Source organism: Pinus tabuliformis, chromosome 7, assembly GCF_031772625.1.
Source record: "Pinus tabuliformis cultivar Carrire ecotype Pingquan chromosome 7, CPIR1, whole genome shotgun sequence".
Classification (NCBI taxonomy): domain Eukaryota; kingdom Viridiplantae; phylum Streptophyta; class Pinopsida; order Pinales; family Pinaceae; genus Pinus; species Pinus tabuliformis.
The window spans coordinates 90,882,673-90,903,888 of NC_142293.1; the positions used below are offsets into that span (position 1 = coordinate 90,882,673).

Below are 21,216 nucleotides of genomic sequence, written 5' to 3' on the forward strand. Positions count from 1 at the left end.
CTGTCTGTTATGGAATTTTCATAAATTCCCAACAGTGTGGCCATGTCAGCCTCATTTAGAATGCTATAGGGTCTGGAATAGGAGTAACCGTGTCATGAGTACGGTAATATAATTTATTTTAAATAATAATTTTGAAAATTTCATAAGTTTAATTAAAATCGTTCGACGTGTAAAATTCTTGCCAATCCTCAGCGTTACAGGTTTATTGACATCGCACCGAAGACTCGGATATTGTAAGAACAACCAAGGGTATTAACCAACTCTAAGTGCTTACAATAGTCAAAGCCTTTCACATTTTTTTAACATAAATCAAGAACGAGCACTCAGCGTCCTCAGCTTTGTCGCCTGCGCCAACCCTCCTATGCTCTTTAGCTTCACACATCCGTCTAAACGCAACTCCTCCAAAGATACCAACGTTTTCATACGTAGCAACTCTTCTAACTCAACGCACCTACAAACAATATGGGGTCTAAGCTTTGTGGCTTGTGCCAACGCCAATATCTTCTTCAACTTCACCAACTTGAATGCCCACAGCTCCTCCAAAAATACCAAATTTTCCATAATTTACAGCTCTCGTAACTCGAGTACCCAGAAACCGAGTAGTCAATAATGATAGATTCCGTAGAGTTAGAGTGTGCGGATGCCCATTTGCCTCTCGTTGCGACCGGTCTGAGGTCCAGGAAGAAATACCCTAACAGAATTCCATGATAGCTCCACTCGCTTTGGCCGATGCAATATTCAAATGCGCGCCGAGATGTAAAATTTGAATTCAAATTGACGCGGGAGGCAATTTCGTGAAATTCAAAGGGGAGTGGGAGTAGCAGTCTTGTATTAATGCTGGCGGCAAAAATAAGTTAGCGAGACATTCAATGTGTAAGTCAGAAATCGGCGAGCGTGGTACAACTGGCGGAAAACCTAGATGGTCGTCGAACTGTCTATGCCCTGTATGATCATCTATCCATTGAAAGGACACATCAGATTCTAAAAAGTCGCAGTATAGACTACTCCTCCTCAGAAATGGTTGCCGTCTTATTTGAACAACTTCTCTGCCGGCGGCGCCTTCAATGCATTTTGGTGAGACAAAGGAAACAAGAAATTGCGTCATCTTCTGAGGTGCCTGCCACTGCCACTTGTGTTAAACAGTTTATTATTATAGCAGTAATTGCCACTTGTGTTAAACAATTTATTATTACAGCAGTAGAATAACAGTAGTCTAAGGAGGCTGAGGAGTTGCTCTCAAAGTTATGGAAATTTGATCATATTTCACGAAAATGTAGTCAGGATTTTTGTAAATCCAATTTATAGTTATTAAACTTTAAAATTTTAGATATTTTAGATATTTTTGACGGTGCTGAATTTATTTCCACCATAAAACACAATTCAAACACTGCCTCTACCACATTTTTTGAATTATTTTTACTTATATTCCAACTACTGCGAACAATTCCTCACCCTCGTTAGACGACCAGATGAAACCGAGAAATGGCTGGATGAAACCGAGAAATGTTCATTTGAGTGATTCCACCCGACACCGTGCTTCTTCTTCAATGTACATGTGTCTCTATATGCCGGTCAAATTTGCCATCGCCATACATCCCCACCCACTTACTCTCCAAGGTGGCACGCCTTTAAATACTATGGCGCGACTATTTTCATTCATATCCATTATCCAATTCTCCCCAACAGCAACAACAAGTGCTTGTCAGATTACGCAAAAGATTGTTTGCTTCTTGTTGAAATTGTAATTTCAACTGCAGCAAAAATTAAACAACAGCATCAAACTGTTTTTCCTTATCCTTGCGATGCGATGAGATCGCAAATCGCAAGTATGCTTGGAGCCTTCGTCCATTCACTTGATTTCTCCGATTGCGATGGTGTGATGCGATCCGATCGCATATCGTAGATCGCACCATATGCGTGTGCTCCAACTTTGTGTTCTGCCAAATGGGATTCTGCGATGCGATTTAAATGAAGTCAATGGTTGAAGTACAGGCCAACATTAAATGAAATTTTACGTGAAGTAAAAGTTTTACTTACCGCCAGTAAATGTCAGTGAAACAGTAAATGCAATTCACTGTGGGTTGGTAAGTTTTGGTGAAGTTTTTAATTTTATTTCAGCGGGAGTATGGGCACAAGTAAAAGCTGGTAAAAGCATTTGATTCTTATTATTTCTTTTACGGAAGCATGGCCAGTGAAAACGTGAAGTAATTTCCTTTTGTTGTCATATATATATGTAATGTTTTTTTTATGGTGTGTGTGAAGAGGGGAGACGCAGCAGCGCCCATGTAAGAGAATAGTAATGCACAGCAGTGCGAAGTAAAAAAAAATTATATACGCAGCAGCGTAGTATAGCAATGTGAGAGGAATGCACAGTAGTGCAGAAATGTTTTCTGTTTGTGCAGATTTGTAACAGTTTGAATGTTTTGCTTTTGGAACTGCAATTGAAGCAGTCTCTTGGTGAATCCCTCTGAGTGTAAGAGGATGAATTTTGTATCAGTTTATTTCGAATACAAATCCTTTATATGTGTGTTCAATACTCTGTTCTCAGTTTTAAAGCTTCCCTGTGCTAAGATCCTGTGTGTTTAAAACAGAGCATTGCTCTCTATTCTGTGATTTTGTTTTTGGAATTTTATCAGAAAAATCCCCAACAGTGGTATCAGAGCTAATCCAGGGTCTTTGAAGGGTTCAAAGAAGCTGAAGGAAGGATTCTTACTACAGCAACTTCTCCAGCAAAGTGAAGTCTCAGGCAAAAGAATCCAAGGTATTTCTCTTAAATACTTGACTGTATTTTGAAGCATAGTTAAGAGTGCAAGAATGGCTGGCACCAGCACCAGTAATAGCATGGGTATGCAGCTCCCATTATTTGATGGTAAAAACTATGACTATTGGGCAATAACAATGAAAGCCTTGTTTGCTTCCCAAGACTTATGGGAAATAGTTGAGGATGGTTTTGAACAACTAGCAGATGAAAATGAGTTTAATGCATTAACTCAGGGAGAGAAGGATCTGTTAAAGAGCCACAAGAAGAAGGACTCAAAAGCCCTCTTCTTCTTGTATCAAGCAGTGCATGGAAGCGTGTTTCCAAATTTAGCAGCAGCTAAGACATCCAAAGAAGCATGGCAAACCCTCAAGACAACCTATCAAGGCATGGAGAAAGTGAAGACAACAAAGCTACAGTTGCTGAGGAAAGATTTTGAGAATCTGAACATGAAGGAGTCAGACAATATTGACTCATTCTTCACTCAAGTAATTGGCCTGGTCACACAAATAAGATCTCATGGAGAGATACTTGAAGAAAGGAGGATTGTGGAGAAACTATTGAGGTGCCTACCCTCAAGGTTCCATGTGATTGTCACCACCATAGAAGAGACAAAGGATCTCTCAAACTTTTTAGTTGATGAACTTCATGCATCACTGATCACGCATGAGCAGAGGTTGAGTAGAAATGAAAACTCATCTCTAGAGCAAGCCTTCAAGACCCAAATGTCCTTTGGAAGAGGAAGAGGTCAAGGCAGAGGAAGCAAGAGAGGAAGAAGCAGAAGCTAGAACAGAGGCGGAAGGAACAGTCCAGCGAATGCTCAAGGAAGAGGCAGCAATCCAAATCAGAACCAAGGTCAAGGCAGCAACGAACAAAGTGGACAACATCATGCTCAAGGACAAAGGTATGAAAAATCCAATGTCCAATGTTATTACTGTAAAAAATATGGGCATTATGCCAGTGAATGTAGGAAAAAGCAGCATGATGTGAGTAATAGATCTAGTGCAAATATTACTAGAGAAAATGTCAGCCAAGATAATGTTTTGTTAGCTTGTAACATGGCTGAAACAAATAGTGAAGATATATGGTTTCTAGACTCCGGTTGCAGCAACCATATGACAGGAAACATAGCTTTGTTTTCTGCTTTAGATCAAAGTGTGAAGTCACAAGTCACACTTGGGACTGATAGCAAAATTTCTGTTATGGGTAAAGGAAAAGTTAAAATATTTACAAAGCAAGGTGAAAAGAAAACCATAGCAGATGTCTACTATGTCCCTGGAATGAAATGTAACCTCTTAAGTATTGGACAACTTGTTCAAAAGGGTTACAATGTTTTCTTTGAGAATGATGTATGCACCATCATGGATATTCCATCCAGCAAAAGATGCATTGCTGAAGTGAAGATGACGAGGAACATGATGTTCCCTCTCAGAATAAGAGAAGAATAGAAAAACAAAGAAGTAATTGCAGCAGTTTCCCAAGAGGCTCTCCAAAGTGTGCTAAAGGATGAAAATTGGTTGTGGCACTTGAGATTTGGACATCTCAACTTTGGAGGTCTTAACTTGTTGAGTAGAAAAGGAATGGTAAGAGGATTACCATTGATAGAGAAACCAGACAGCCTTTGTGAAGGTTGCATTTTGGGGAAACAACACAGAGAAAGTTTTCCCAGCGGGAAAAGCATAAGGGCAAAAGCACCCTTAGAAATTGTCCACTCAGATTTATGTGGACCGATGCAAACCCCATCTTTAGCAGGCAGCCAATATTTTCTAACATTCATTGATGATTTTACAAGAAAGACTTGGGTTTATTTCTTGAAGAACAAATCGGAAGTGTTTGAAAAATTCCGAAATTTCAAAGCACTTGTGGAAAATCAAAGTGGGTTGCGTATTAAAGTCTTGAGAACAGACAGAGGAGGTGAGTATATCTCCAAAGAATTTTTATGTTTTTGCAGAGAAAATGGAATACACAAGCAGTTTACAGCGAGGTACACCCCACAACAAAATGGAGTTGCTAAAAGGAAGAACAGGACCATTATGGATATGGCGAGGAGCATGTTGAAGGCAAAGCATTTGCCAAATGACTATTGGGTTGAAGCCGTAAACTGTGCAGTATATATCTTGAATAGGTGTCCTACAAAAGCTGTGATGAACAAAGTGCCGGAAGAAGCATGGAGTGGGAGAAAGCAAGGAGTCGCCCACATGAAAATTTTTGGATGTGTGGCCTATGCACACATTCCTGATCAACTAAGGAGGAAGTTGGACAACAAAGGGGAGAAATGTATCTTCATTGGATACAGTGAGGAATCCAAAGCTTACAGGTTGTATATCCCATCCACCAAGAAGTTCTTTGTGAGTAGAGATGTTCAGTTCATTGAAGAGGAAGCTTGGGATGGAAGCATAGAGAAAACAGTTAATGTTAAAAACTGTTTGTCTCATGATGAAGATGATGAGGAGATGCTAGAAATACATCCCCAAACAGCAGCGCCAACACAAGGACAGCAAGGAACACCCTTGAGGAGAAATGAGAGTGCTTCTCCAAGCACACCACAAGGAGGAAATTCAAGTGCATCTTCAAGCACTTGCACACCAAGTGAAAGAGGTAAGAAATTAAGAAACTTAAGTGGCATTTATAATGAAGGAATGAATTCCTTATTTGCCTTGTATTGTCATGTTGATGATCCTATTCATTTCGAAGATGCTATTAAAGATAAGAAATGGATAGAAGCTATGGATGAGGAGATGAATGCCATAGAAAGAAACAAGACATGGGATTTGGTTGAGCTACCAAAAGGTAAAGAAGTCATTGGAGTCAAATGGGTCTATAAGACCAAGTGCAATGCTGAAGGAAAAATTGAGAGACACAAGGCAAGGCTGGTTGTCAAGGGATACAAGCAGCAATATGGGAGAGATTATGAGGAAACTTTCACACCGGTTGCAAGAATGGAAACCGTAAGAGCAGTGCTGTCCATAGCAGCACAAAACAAATGGAAAGTTTACCAGATGGATGTGAAGTCGGCATTCCTAAATGGAGTGTTAAAAGAGGAGGTTTACATTGAACAACCTCTAGGCTATGAGAAGAAAGGCCAAGAGCACAAAGTGTGCAGATTGAAGAAAGTTCTTTATGGGCTGAAGCAAGCGCCAAGAGAGTGGTACGGTAGAATAGACTCCTATCTACTGGAAAATGAATTTGACAAATGTGAGGGAGAACCCACAGTCTACATCAAAGAAAAGGATGGTAATATTTTAATTGTAGTCTTGTATGTTGATGATGTTATTTTTATAGGTAATGATGACTACCTCATTGAAAACTTCAAATCAGTCATGAAAGAGGAATTTGAGATGACTGACATGGGTTTGCTGAGATACTTCTTAGGAATAGAAGTAGATCAAAATGAAAATGGGATTTTTATCTCTCAAGCAAGATATGTAGATGAAGTGTTGAGCAGGTTTAATATGCAAGAGTGCAAAGGAGCAATCACTCCCACGGTAATGGGATTAAAACTCAGCAAAGAGGACAGCAACAAGGATTTTGATCCTAGCTTGTATAAGAGCATAGTTGGCAGCCTCATGTATTTGACTGCAACTAGGCCGGACATAATGTTTGCTGTTAGTTTAATTTCCAGATTCATGGAGAGGCCAAAAGAGGCACATTGGCAGGCAACAAAAATTTTTTTGAGGTATGTCAAAGGTACAAAAAGAATTGGCATTTTGTATACTTTTTCAGAAAGTTCAGATTTAGTTGGCTACACCGATAGCGATTGGGCTGGAAGTGTAGATGATCGGAAAAGCACATCCGGTTACGTTTTTCACATGGGTTCAGGAGCCATTTCATGGGCTTCCAAGAAACAGCCAATTGTGGCGTTGTCTACAGCAGAAGCAGAGTACGTGGCAGCTACAGCAGCAGCGTGTCAAGCAGTTTGGATGAGAAGAATGTTGAGGAGCTTAGGCCAAGAGTAGGCAAAAGCAACAGTTATTTTTTGTGACAATAGCTCAGCTATTGCGCTGTCTAAGAATTCAGTGTTTCATAAGAGAACGAAACACATTGACACAAGGTTCCATTACATCAGAGAATTGGTGAACAATGGAGAAATCGTTTTACAGCATTGCAGGACTCAGGAATAGGTTGCGGACATTCTGACCAAGCCATTAGACCAGAAAAGTTTTGAGTTTTTAAGGAAGGGCCTGGGTATGACTGAAAACCCAACAGTCGAAATTAAAGGGGAGTGTTGAAATTGTAATTTCAACTGCAGCAAAAATTAAACAGCAGCATCAAACTGTTTTTCCTTATCCTTGCGATGCGATGAGATCGCAGATCGCAAATCGCAAGTATGCTTGGAGCCTTCGTCTGTTCACTTGATTTCTCCGATTGCGATGGTGTGATGCGATCCGATCGCATATCGCAGATCGCACCATATGTGTGTGCTCCAATTTTGTGTTCCGCCAAATGGGATTCTGCGATGCGATTTAAATGAAGTCAATGGTTGAAGTACAAGCCAACATTAAATGAAATTTTATGTGAAGTAAAAGTTTTACCTACCGCCAGTAAATGTCAGTGAAACAGTAAATGCAATTCACTGTGGGTTGGAAAGTTTTGGTGAAGTTTTTAATTTTATTTCAGCGGGAGTATGGGCACAAGTAAAAGCTGGTAAAAGCATTTGATTCTTATTATTTCTTTTACGGAAGCATGGCCAGTGAAAACGTGAAGTAATTTCCTTTTGTTGTCATATATATATGTAATTTTTTTTTTATGGTGTGTGTGAAGAGGGGAGACGCAGCAGCGCCCATGTAAGAGAATAGTAATGCACAGCAGTGTGAAGTAAAAAAAAATTATATACGCAGCAGCGTAGTATAGCAATGTGAGAGGAATGCACAGTAGTGCAGAAATGTTTTCTGTTTGTGCAGATTTGTAACAGTTTGAATGTTTTGCTTTCGGAACTGCAATTGAAGCAGTCTCTTGGTGAATCCCTCTGAGTGTAAGAGGATGAATTTTGTATCAGTTTATTTTGAATACAAATCCTTTATACGTGTGTTCAATACTCTGTTCTCAGTAATTTGTTTTAAAGCTTCCCTGTGTGTTTAAAACAGAGCATTGTTCTCTGTTCTGTGATTTTGTTTTTGGAATGTTATCAGAAAAATCCCCAACAGTGGTATCAGAGCTAATCCAGGGTCTTTGAAGGGTTCAAAGAAGCTGAAGGAAAGATTCTTACTACAGCAACTCCTCCAGCAAAGTGAAGTCTCAGGCAAAAGAATCCAAGGTATTTCTCTTAAATACTTGACTGTATTTTGAAGCATAGTTAAGAGTGCAAGAATGGCTGGCACCAGCACCAGCAATAGCATGGGTATGCAACTCCCATTATTTGATGGTAAAAACTATGACTATTGGGCAATAACAATGAAAGCCTTGTTTGCTTCCCAAGATTTATGGGAAATAGTTGAGGATGGTTTTGAACAACCAGCAGATGAAAATGAGTTTAATGCATTAACTCAGGGAGAGAAGGATCTGTTAAAGAGCCACAAGAAGAAGGACTCAAATGTTGGCATTATGTTTCTGGTATGGCTATATGTTACAGATGTTGTACTTGATGGCAACTCCCATGACAAGGCTCTCCATTTATTGAAAAATTCAGAAGGACGCAGGAAATCAGTTCAGAAGGTGCGTACCCGCAGGTACACCATGTTGGGACCGCGTCCAAAGACGCAGGCCAGCCATTCAGGAGGTGCGTCCACCCAGTGCACACATTTCAAGGCAGAGAAAAGCACACATGGGGTTTCTTATGTTTTACTCTTGGTATTTAGCCGACGGTATTGGGTTATTATGGTGTCGGCTCGTGGTATTGTTCCATGATTTTAGGAGGAGCTTGCCTATATAAAGCAAAGGAGATCATTTGGTTTGAGCATGGTTTTTGTTGAATATCTTATGAGGGCTAGATCTGGTCTAGATCTAAACAAGGCGAATCTACTGATGGACCGAGATCTCTTCGGCGCATGTTCAGATCTATAGATCTGACTGTCTGGGTTACTTCTGAAGTCTTGAAATCATCTATGCCCGGAGGGACACAGGTGCAGTAAGGGTTCAGGTGCGCCGGGACGCAGGCGCAGAAGGGTTCAGGTGCGTCGGGACGCAGGCGCAGAGGGTTCAGGTGCGTCGGGACGCAGGCGCAGAAGAGTTCAGGTGCGTCGGGACGCAGGCACAGAAGGGTTCAGGTGCGTCGGGACGCAGGCAGTTCAATAGACTTAGAGCGAGGGACGCAGGCTAGCAGTTGAGCAGGGTGCGTCCGGGACGCAGGCTAGCAGTTGAGCAGGGTGAGTCCGGGAAGCAGGCTAGTAGTTGAGCAGGGTGAGTCTGGAAGCAGGCTAGCAATGGAGCAGGGTGCTTCCTTCTCTTAAAATCTTTGTTTATCATTGTTGTGTTCTGGGTTTGGTCCTATTACTGTTGATCTAGTTACTATAGTTGATTGGGTGATTCTCTCATACTTGATGATCAATTGATGCTTATGGATCCAGTTTGAAAATTTATGAAAAGTGGTCCTTGTAAGAAAAGAAGTAGGGGGTTGTAGCTCCCTTCCAGGAGAGACTGGAAAACGAGAGAGAGTTGTAGCTCTCTGCAGGTTGCAGCCTGCGTACTGGTAAAGGACTGCACCAGTACAAAACCATTGTAAAAGAAGTTTCTAATTTGAAAGAAGATAGAGACATATTGCAGCAGGTGGTTTTCACCCACATTGGGTTTCCACCTTACATCTTGTGTTCTTTGGTGTGACTATCTGTTTTCTTTGTTCATGCACATTATTTTATGGTACTGACATGCAAATATAATTCAAAGATCAAATAAGGAAGGTTCATTAAAAGAATTAGATAATACTGATTCACCCCCCCCTCTCAGTATTATTTCCAACAATTGGTATCATAGCAGGTCCTTCTGAGGAAGCTTGATCTCTTGAAGGAAAAGATCCATCAGAATGGCTAATCCAGAAAGAGAGGCACACATCAGGCCACCAGTCTTTGACGGGAACAATTTTACTCACTGGAAGATAAGAACCACTGCATATCTACAATCACTTGGAGCAGAAGTTTGGGGAATCGTAGAAGGAGGATACAAATTCCCATCAGCAACTCCTACAGATCCAGCAGAGAAAAAGCAATATGAGCTCAATGCCAAAGCTGTTACTGTCCTATTGAGTAGTTTGACTCAATCAGAATTTATGAAGATCATGCATTTCAAATCAGCTAAGGAAATATGGGACAAAATCGTCACAAGCTACGAAGGAGATGATCAGGTAAAAAGAGCAAAGCTTCAAACTCTCAGAATCCGGTATGAAACTCTTAAGATGCGTAATAATGAAAGCATAGCTAACTATTTCCTGCGTATGGATGAGATTGTGAATTGTATGAGGGATCTGGGTGAAGAATTTGAGGAAGTTGTCTTAGTTGAAAAAGTTTTGAGATCTCTGTCTGCTAAATTTGACTCTAAAGTATCTGCCATAGAAGAAAAGGAGAATGTGCAGAAAATCACCATGTCACAACTTCATGGGATCTTAACTGCTTTTGAAATGCGACAAGAGGTACCACCAAAGGCCGCATTCGAAGTATCAGAGGAAGAAGATGAGGTAAATTTTGTCAAGAATCTTGAACGGGGAACTGGACGGTTCAAAGGTAAGCTACCTTTCAAATGTTTTCTATGTGGTAGAGTTGGTCACTATGCTGCTAGATGTCCTCATAACAAAGGAAAGATATCTGAAGAAGATGGTAGAAGCTATTATACCCATATTAAAAGTTCATTCAATGATAGTGAAGATATTAGAAGTCTCATGGCACATAAGAAGAAGAATTCTTCATCCAATAATAGCGAAGATATTAAAAGTCTCATGGCACATGAAGAGAAGAATGCAGAAACTGAAGAAGTTGCCAAATTAAAAGAACAATTGGAGACAGAAATCAGGGTAAGGGAGCAATTGCAGGATATAGTAAAGGATCAGAGTACAACTATTCAGAAACTTGAATCAAGGATCCTCTCTCTAAAAGAAGATCTTGAAGATCAAGAACATGAAGTGATCAAACTAAAGCGACAAGTGGAAGAAGGAAGAAAAGCTGAAGAAGACCTAAGGAATCAATATCTGAAAAAGGAAGAACAACATCAAGTTGAGGTAAATATCTTGAAAGGTAAAATAGAAGAAAAGGATAAGCTTTTACGATTTCAAGATAGTACTAAAGTCTTGGATGATATTCTTAATAGTCAAAGGTCTCCTGCTATCAAGACTGGTCTTGGTTTTCATGAATATGTTGAAGGTGAATCTAGTTCACAAGGTGAGGCAAGAAACTCTAATGAGAAATCTGAAATGCTCAACAAGGAACAACCAAGGAAAGAAATTCCTCAAGGAAGATCCTTTACTCCTAACTATGATAGACGATTATTTCCTCCACTAAAAAATGTTGAATGTTATGTATGTCATAATCTTGGACATGTTGCAGCCAAATGTAGAAGTAGAATGGTTCAAGACAGATCATCGCATCCCAGGTATTTCAGAGGATATTGTTTTGCCTGCAATGCATATGGACACAAAGCAATTGATTGTGATAGAAGGAACATGAAAATGTAAGATGTTATACATGCAACAACTATGGGCATAAAGCAAGGGAATGCAGGAGCAGATTTCAAAATTCAAAACAAAAGGACCATACATCATCACAGTTGCAGGAATTGAAGAAGACAGAGACAGAAAGGTGTGGCATAATTCAGACAACGGACATAACAGACACAGGGGAATCTGAAAGTGATGAAATTCAGTATTCCATCTTGCATACGCTGATATAATGAAGACAAGTCACGTATATACGCGAGTTACAGGCTGCAAAGTCGCGTATATGAAGAAAGGGCAGCAGAACAGACTCATGTTCAGTCATGGTTGGCTCAGGCTCAGGGGGAGCAGAACAGACTCAGGAAATGGTTCAGTCATGGTTGGCTCACAGGTTCAGGGGGATCATATAATGCATTGTTGGCATTATGGAGGATGGTCAGGAGGAGATCTTGAAATAGCTGCAATATGTCTCTATCTCTTTCATGGTGGATTATGGTTCTTTGTTGCAGATCTGGTTCATTTTCAGGAGGAGCATGATCTTAGGGGGAGCATACCCCTTTGCCCTTGATGTCAAAGGGGGAGAATGAAGCTGAAGTTTGTGAGGTTGCCATCAAGTCCAAAGGGGGAGATTGTTGGCATTATGTTTCTGGTATGGCTATATGTTACAGATGTTGTACTTGATGGCAACTCCCATGACAAGGCTCTCCATTTATTGAAAAATTAAGAAGGACGCAGGAAATCAGTTCAGAAGGTGCGTACCCGCAGGTACACCATGCTGGGACCGCGTCCAAAGACGCAGGCCAGCCGTTCAGGAGGTGCGTCCACCCAGTGCACACATTTCAAGGCAGAGAAAAGCACACATGGGGTTTCTTATGTTTTACTCTTGGTATTTAGCCGACGGTATTGGGTTATTATGGTGTCGGCTCGTGGTATTGTTCCATGATTTTAGGAGGAGCTTGCCTATATAAAGCAAAGGAGATCATTTGGTTTGAGCATGGTTTTGGTTGAATATCTTATGAGGGCTAGATCTGGTCTAGATCTAAACAAGGCGAATCTACTAATGGACCGAGATCTCTTCGGCGCATGTTCAGATCTATAGATCTGACTGTCTGGGTTACTTCTGATGTCTTGAAATCATCTATGCCCGGAGGGACGCAGGTGTAGTAAGGGTTCAGGTGCGCCGGGACGCAGGCGCAGAAGGGTTCAGGTGCATCGAGACGCAGGCGCAGAGGGTTCAGGTGCGTCAGGACGCAGGCGCAGAAGAGTTCAGGTGCGTCGGGACGCAGGCACAGAAGGGTTCAGGTGCGTCGGGACGCAGGCAGTTCAATAGACTCAGAGCGAGGGACGCAGGCTAGCAGTTGAGCAGGGTGCGTCCGGGACGCAGGCTAGCAGTTGAGCAGGGTGAGTCCGGGAAGCAGGCTAGCAGTTGAGCAGGGTGAGTCCGGGAAGCAGGCTAGCAGTTGAGCAGGGTGAGTCCGGAAGCAGGCTAGCAGTGGAGCAGGGTGCTTCCTTCTCTTAAAATCTTTGTTTATCATTGTTGTGTTCTGGGTTTGGTCCTATTACTGTTGATCTAGTTACTACAGTTGATTGGGTGATTCTCTCATACTTGATGATCAATTGATGCTTATGGATCCAGTTTGAAAATTTATGAAAAGTGGTCCTTGTAAGAAAAGAAGTAGGGGGTTGTAGCTCCCTTCCAGGAGAGACTGGAAAACGAGAGAGAGTTGTAGCTCTCTGCAGGTTGCAGCCTGCGTACTGGTAAAGGACTGCACCAGTACAAAACCATTGTAAAAGAAGTTTCTAATTTGAAAGAAGATAGAGACATATTGCAGCAGGTGGTTTTCACCCACATTGGGTTTCCACCTTACATCTTGTGTTCTTTGGTGTGACTATCTGTTTTCTTTGTTCATGCACATTATTTTATGGTACTGACATGCAAATATAATTCAAAGATCAAATAAGGAAGGTTCATTAAAAGAATTAGATAATACTGATTCACCCCCCCCCCCCCCCCCCCCCTCTCAGTATTATTTCCAACATCAAAAGCCCTCTTCTTCTTGTATCAAGCAGTGCATGGAAGCGTGTTTCCAAGGTTAGCAGCAGCTAAGACATCCAAAGAAGCATGGAAAACTCTCAAGACAGCCTATCAAGGCATGGAGAAAGTGAAGACAGCAAAGCTACAGTTGCTGAGGAAAGATTTTGAGAATCTGAACATGAAGGAGTCAGACAATATTGACTCATTCTTCACTCAAGTAATTGGCCTGGTCACACAAATAAGATCTCATGGAGAGATACTTGAAGAAAGGAGGATTGTGGAGAAACTATTGAGGTGCCTACCCTCAAGGTTCCATGTGATTGTCACCACCATAGAAGAGACAAAGGATCTCTCAAACTTTTCAGTTGATGAACTTCATGCATCACTGATCACACATGAGCAGAGGTTGAGTAGAAATGAAAACTCATCTCTAGAGCAAGCCTTCAAGACCCATATGTCCTTTGGAAGAGGAAGAGGTCAAGGCAGAGGAAACAAGAGAGGAAGAGGCAGAAGCTAGAACAGAGGCGGAAGGAACAGTCCAGCGAATGCTCAAGGAAGAGGCAACAATCCAAATCAGAACCAAGGTCATGGCAGCAGCGAACAAAGTGGACAACATCATGCTCAAGGACAAAGGTATGAAAAATCCAATGTCCAATGTTATTACTGTAAAAAATATGGGCATTATGCCAGTGAATGTAGGAAGAAGCAGCATGATGTGAGTAATAGATCTAGTGCAAATATTACTAGAGAAAATGTCAGCCAAGATAATGTTTTGTTAGCTTGTAGCATGGCTGAAACAAATAGTGAAGATATATGGTTTCTAGACTCCGGTTGCAGCAACCATATGACAGGAAACATAGCTTTGTTTTCTGCTTTAGATCAAAGTGTGAAGTCACAAGTCACACTTGGGACTGATAGCAAAATTTCTGTTATGGGTAAAGGAGAAGTTAAAATATTTACAAAGCAAGGTGAAAAGAAAACCATAGCAGATGTCTACTATGTCCCTGGAATGAAATGTAACCTCTTAAGTATTGGACAACTTGTTCAAAAGGGTTACAATGTTTTCTTTGAGAATGATGTATGCACCATCATGGATATTCCACCCAGCAAAAGATGCATTGCTGAAGTGAAGATGACGAGGAACAGGATGTTCCCTCTCAGAATAAGAGCAGAATTGAAAAACAAAGAAGTAATTGCAGCAGTTTCCCAAGAGGCTCTCCAAAGTGTGCCAAAGGATGAAAATTGGTTGTGGCACTTGAGATTTGGACATCTCAACTTTGGAGGTCTTAACTTGTTGAGTAGAAAAGGAATGGTAAGAGGAATACCATTGATAGAGAAACCAGACAGCCTTTGTGAAGGTTTCATTTTGGGGAAACAACACAGAGAAAGTTTTCCCAGCGGGAAAAGCATAAGGGAAAAAGCAGCCTTAGAAATTGTCCACTCAGATTTATGTGGACCGATGCAAACCCCATCTTTAGCAGGCAGCCAATATTTTCTAACATTCATTGATGATTTTACAAGAAAGACTTGGGTTTATTTCTTGAAGAACAAATCGGAAGTGTTTGAAAAATTCCGAAATTTCAAAGCACTTGTGGAAAATCAAAGTGGGTTGCGTATTAAAGTCTTGAGAACAGACAGAGGAGGTGAGTATATCTCCAAAGAATTTTTATGTTTTTGCAGAGAAAATGGAATACACAAGCAGTTTACAACGAGGTATACCCCATAGCAAAATGGAGTTGTTGAAAGGAAGAACAGGACCATTATGGATATGGCGAGGAGCATGTTGAAGCCAAAGCATTTGCCAAATGACTATTGGGCTGAAGCCGTAAACTGTGCAGTATATATCTTGAATAGGTGTCCTACAAAAGTTGTGATGAACAAAGTGTCGGAAGAAGCATGGAGTGGGAGAAAGCAAGGAGTCTCCCACATGAAATTTTTTGGATGTGTGGCCTATGCACACATTCCTGATCAGCTAAGGAGGAAGTTGGACAGCAAAGGGGAGAAATGTATCTTCATTGGATACAGTGAGGAATCCAAAGCTTACAGGTTGTATATCCCATCCACCAAGAAGTTCTTTGTGAGCAGAGATGTTCAGTTCATTGAAGAGGAAGCTTCGGATGGAAGCATAGAGAAAACAGTTAATGTTAAAAGCTGTTTGTCTCATGATGAAGATGATGAGGAGATGGTAGAAATACATCCCCAAACAGCAGCGCCAACACAAGGACAGCAAGGAACACCCTTGAGGAGAAATGAGAGTGCTTCTCCAAGCACACCACAAGGAGGAAATTCAAGTGCATCTTCAAGCACTTGCACACCAAGTGAAAGAGGTAAGAAATTCAGAAACTTAAGTGGCATTTATAATGAAGGAATGAATTCCTTATTTGTCTTGTATTGTCATGTTGATGATCCTATTCATTTCGAAGATGCTATTAAAGATAAGAAATGGATAGAAGCTATGGATGAGGAGATGAATGCCATAGAAAGGAACAAGACATGGGATTTGGTTGAGCTACCAAAAGGTAAAGAAGTCATTGGAGTCAAATGGGTCTATAAGACCAAGTGCAATGCTGAAGGAAAAATTGAAAGACACAAGGCAAGGCTGGTTGTCAAGGGATACAAGCAGCAATATGGGAGAGATTATGAGGAAACTTTCACACCGGTTGCAAGAATGGAAACCGTAAGAGCAGTGCTGTCCATAGCAACACAAAACAAATGGAAAGTTTACCAGATGGATGTGAAGTCGGCATTCCTAAATGGAGTGTTAAAAGAGGAGGTTTACATTGAACAACCTCTAGGCTATGAGAAGAAAGGCCAAGAGCACAAAGTGTGCAGATTGAAGAAAGCTCTTTATGGGCTGAAGCAAGCGCCAAGAGCGTGGTACAGTAGAATAGACTCCTATCTACTGGAAAATGAATTTGACAAATGTGAGGGAGAACCCACAGTCTACATCAAAGAAAAGGATGGTAAGATTTTAATTGTAGTCTTGTATGTTGATGATGTTATTTTTATAGGTAATGATGACTACCTCATTGAAAACTTCAAATCAGTCATGAAAGAGGAATTTGAGATGACTGACATGGGTTTGCTGAGATACTTCTTAGGAATAGAAGTAGATCAAAATGAAAATGGGATTTTTATCTCTCAAGCAAGATATGTAAATGAAGTGTTGAGCAGGTTTAATATGCAAGAGTGCAAAGCAGCAATCACTCCCACGGTAATGGGATTAAAACTCAGCAAAGAGGACAGCAGCAAGGATTTTGATCCTAGCTTGTATAAGAGCATAGTTGGCAGCCTCATGTATTTGACTGCAACTAGGCCGGACATAATGTTTGCTATTAGTTTAATTTCCAGATTCATGGAGAGGCCAAAAGAGGCACATTGGCAGGCAGCAAAAAGAATTCTGAGGTATGTCAAAGGTACAAAAAGATTTGGCATTTTGTATACTTTTTCAGAAAGTTCAGATTTAATTGGTTACACCGATAGCGATTGGGCTAGAAGTGGAGATGATCGGAAAAGCACATCCAGTTACGTTTTTCACATGGGTTCAGGAGCCATTTCATGGGCTTCCAAGAAATAGCCAATTGTGGCATTATCTACAGCAGAAGCAGAGTACGTGGCAGCTACAGCAGCAGCGTGTCAAGCGGTTTGGATGAGAAGAATGTTGAGGAGCTTAGGCCAAGAGCAGGCAAAAGCAACAGTTGTTTTTTGTGACAATAGCTCAGCTATTGCGCTGTCCAAGAATTCAGTGTTTCATAAGAGAACGAAACACATTGACACAAGGTTCCATTACATCAGAGAATTGGTGAACAATGGAGAAATCGTTTTACAGCATTGCAGGACTCAGGAACAGGTTACGGACATTCTGACCAAGCCATTAGACCAGAAAAGTTTTGAGTTTTTAAGGAAGGGCCTGGGTATGACTGAAAACCTAGCAGTCGAAATTAAAGGGGAGTGTTGAAATTGTAATTTCAACTGCAGCAAAAATTAAACAGCAGCATCAAACTGTTTTTCCTTATCCTTGCGATGCGATGAGATCGCAGATCGCAAATCGCAAGTATGCTTGGAGCCTTCGTCTGTTCACTTGATTTCTCCGATTGCGATGGTGCGATGCGATCCGATCGCATATCGCAGATCGCACCATATGTGTGTGCTCCAATTTTGTGTTCCGACCAAATGGGATTCTGCGATGCGATTTAAATGAAGTCAATGGTTGAAGTACAGGCCAGCATTAAATGAAATTTTACGTGAAGTAAAAGTTTTACTTACCGCCAGTAAATGTCAGTAAAACAGTAAATGCAATTTACTGTGGGTTGGTAAGTTTTGGTGAAGTTTTTAATTTTATTTCAGCGGGAGTATGGGCACAAGTAAAAGCTGGTAAAAGCATTTAATTCTTATTATTTCTTTTACGGAAGCATGGCCAGTGAAAACGTGAAGTAATTTCCTTTTGTTGTCATATATATATGTAATGTTTTTTTTTATGGTGTGTGTGAAGAGGGGAGACGCAGTAGCGCCCATGTAAGAGAATAGTAATGCACAGTAGTGCGAAGTAAAAAAAAATTATATACGCAACAGCGTAGTATAGCAATGTGAGAGGAATGCACAGTAGTGCAGAAATGTTTTCTGTTTGTGCAGATTTGTAACAGTTTGAATGTTTTGCTTTTGGAACTGCAATTGAAGCAGTCTCTTGGTGAATCCCTCTGAGTGTAAGAGGATGAATTTTGTATCAGTTTATTTTGAATACAAATCCTTTATATGTGTGTTCAATACTCTGTTCTCAGTAATTTGTTTTAAAGCTTCCCTGTGCTAAGATCCTGTGTGTTTAAAACAGAGCATTGTTCTCTGTTCTGTGATTTTGTTTTTGGAATTTTATCAGAAAAATCCCCAAAACTTCTTTGCTACCCCCACTCGAACACTGAATCGTCTGTTACTTCATCTTTAATTGATTCCATCATTCCAAATGGACTATCGATCAATTGATCATCGCTGTCTGCTTAATTTAGTTAATATTGCAATGTTGAATCGTCTGTCACTTCATCTTTAATTGACTCCATCATTCCAAATGGACTATCGATCAATTGATCATCGTTGTCTGCTTAGTTTAGTTAATATTTCAATGTTAATGGTAGCAGTGTCATCTGCTCTTGTGATAGTAAAGAATGCGAATGGTTAAAGGTGGGTTACTACCGCGATAGGTGCCCTGAGGCGGAGGCAATTGTAAGCGCAGCCGTGACCGCAAATCCCGTCGTTGCACCTGCTCTCATCAGAATGCATTTCCACGACTGCTTTGTGAGAGTAACTATACATTCTTATAATTAAATATCGTATATGTAGTGGTATATATCAATTTCATGCCATAATCTGGTCATTGGTGGTTGTAGGGTTGCGATGGATCAATATTGATAGATTCTACAGCAGGAAATCAAGCAGAGAAGGAATCACCCTCGAACAAACCGAGCAAATAATTGATGAAGTAAAGTCCATTTTGGAGGACAAATGCCCGAACGTCGTCTCATGCACTGACATTCTTGCCTTTGCTGCAAGAGATAGCGCCCACCATGTAATTCACCTACCCATACCCTCTCTTTATCGCTCTGTGATATTGTAACTGTATCTTTATATTCATATTTCTGTATATTGGTATTCCCGCAGGCTGGCGGATTAATTTGGGAAGTGTCAGCAGAACGAAGAGACGGAAGGATCTCTCGAGCATCATACATCCCAGGGAATCTCCCTGCTCCACAATTTAATGTAAACCAACTCACACAAATTTTCACTGCAAAATATTGGTCACCGTCCGACTGCTACTGATTAACGATAATGATGAGCATCAATCGTATTTTAACATAATTTAATATATTTTCAGCGGCGCATTCTATCGGGGTTTCTCATTGCTCTTCATTCAGCGCAAACAGGCTTTACAATTTCAGTGGAACAGGTCATTAGGACCCCAGTATGGATTCTCGATTCACTTTGTCACTGAAAGCCAAATGCCCAATCCCTACTTCTAACTCAAACTCTGATCCAACTGTGCATTTGGATTCATTGACACCCAGACGATTAGATGATAAATATTACATTGATCTTCAAGTAAAATGTGGAGTGCTGACCTCTGATCCGACGTTGATGTCGAGTCAATCGACAGTCAGAATGGTGAAGATCAACTCCAAATACACATCTATTTGGAGGAAGAAATTTGGAAGGGCAATGGTGAAGATGGGTGAAATAGATGTGTTGACAGGGTTGTAGGGGGTGATCAGGAAAAATTGCCGGATTGTCAACTAACCAAACTCAAACGGAAGCGAAGGAACTGTGAAACCGGACATGCCAGAGCCAACTATGATTTATTGCAATTATCTTATGTTTTTATTCCAAGTAGGGTCCAATTTCACTAGTGCATTACTAGTATTGTTTGTTTTATATATATATTTTTTTCATTTGTTGAGTATTCCATTTGATTGGGGAGTCGTTTACCTAGGCGAAGGAATTGCGTTTGACGGCACAAGTGGTTCGAATCCAAGCAAAATAATTTCAAAAAGTTTTGTTGAGGCAGTGTTTGAATTGTGTTTTTTATGGTGGAAATGGGTTCAGCACCATCAAAAACATCTAAGACACTTAAATTTTGAAGTTTAACAACTATAACTTGGATTTACAAAAATCCTTACCGGATTTTCTCTAAATATGACTAGAATTTCTATAACTCTCTAAGCAATTCCTCCTGCTAGTTAGATAAATATTTTAAAACTAACATATCCTAATGCATGTGAAACGGGAGGTTTCATGTTTTATAGGAAATACATCATTTTATGATATATATATATATATATATATATATATATATATATATATATATACATACATACACACTAAAGATTACTACTAGGTATTAGTTTTTCTGAAAAAGTAAGATTTTAGTTTTCAAAGTAAGAATCACTAGTAATTTAGCATTAACCAAATCAAATTATAATGTTTAATTTTGAAAAATAATTAATAATTTTCAAGATTACTAAAAAATCATTATTTTTTAAACATTTGATTGGAACATAGCTTGAAGGTCTTATTGCAGCCGTTGCACAATATAATGCCATATAGATAATTGATTGACATATTTTATCCTAAATTTATGGATATAGTTGCAATATTCATGCTTGGTTTTTAGATAGTTTTGTGGTGTTTTTTAATTCTTAAGCTTTGCAAGAAAAACATCTAAAAATAAAATCCTTGAAAATAGCCCATACTCAAGTATATAACATATTTATCATGTGTGACTTCCCACCACAATTTAAGCAAGTATTTGCATAAAAAATGGTTAGGAATAAGATGTAAATTACAACGAGTTACTTCCCACCATTATATATGTTTACTTCAACCCTTATATAGGAGTAAAATTGTAAATGTGTATGTTTACTAGTCGCTACTACCTACCAAAATTTGTGCAATTGCTTGTGCCTGGAAGCTATTAATTTATCCACTTTGTTATAGCTAAATTTTTCACATACCGCACAAATGCAGGAGGAGACATAGAAAGCTCCCTAGGGATAACCTCTAGGTTGATTGTAGACCAGTGTCTAGGACATCTTAAATAGATGAGTGCATGAAAGGTTATATGTGAGGGGTTTGCAGCACTCAAATTGTCACGTAAAAAGGTTATAAGAGGGGCTTGATTCAATAAGCCTTCAATGAGGTAGATTCAGGCCAACTCATGGATCCAAATGCTAGGGGTATATTGGGGAAATCTCAAAGAGAAATGGCTTCTTCCTCTGGTGGCTGACACATGGAAATGAGACAACTTAAAATTGAAGTTGCAGGGATGGTGGAGAGGAGGAAAGGAAGGAGGGAAGTTGATGCATAGGA

At 40.2% G+C, this 21,216-nt stretch overlaps 1 pseudogene; it reads left to right on the forward strand.

The window, feature by feature from the left end:
• The first annotated feature begins 609 nt into the window (after positions 1–609).
• On the forward strand, positions 610–19,647 carry LOC149245416 (peroxidase 5-like; annotated as a pseudogene).
• The last annotated feature ends 1,569 nt before the right edge of the window (positions 19,648–21,216 follow it).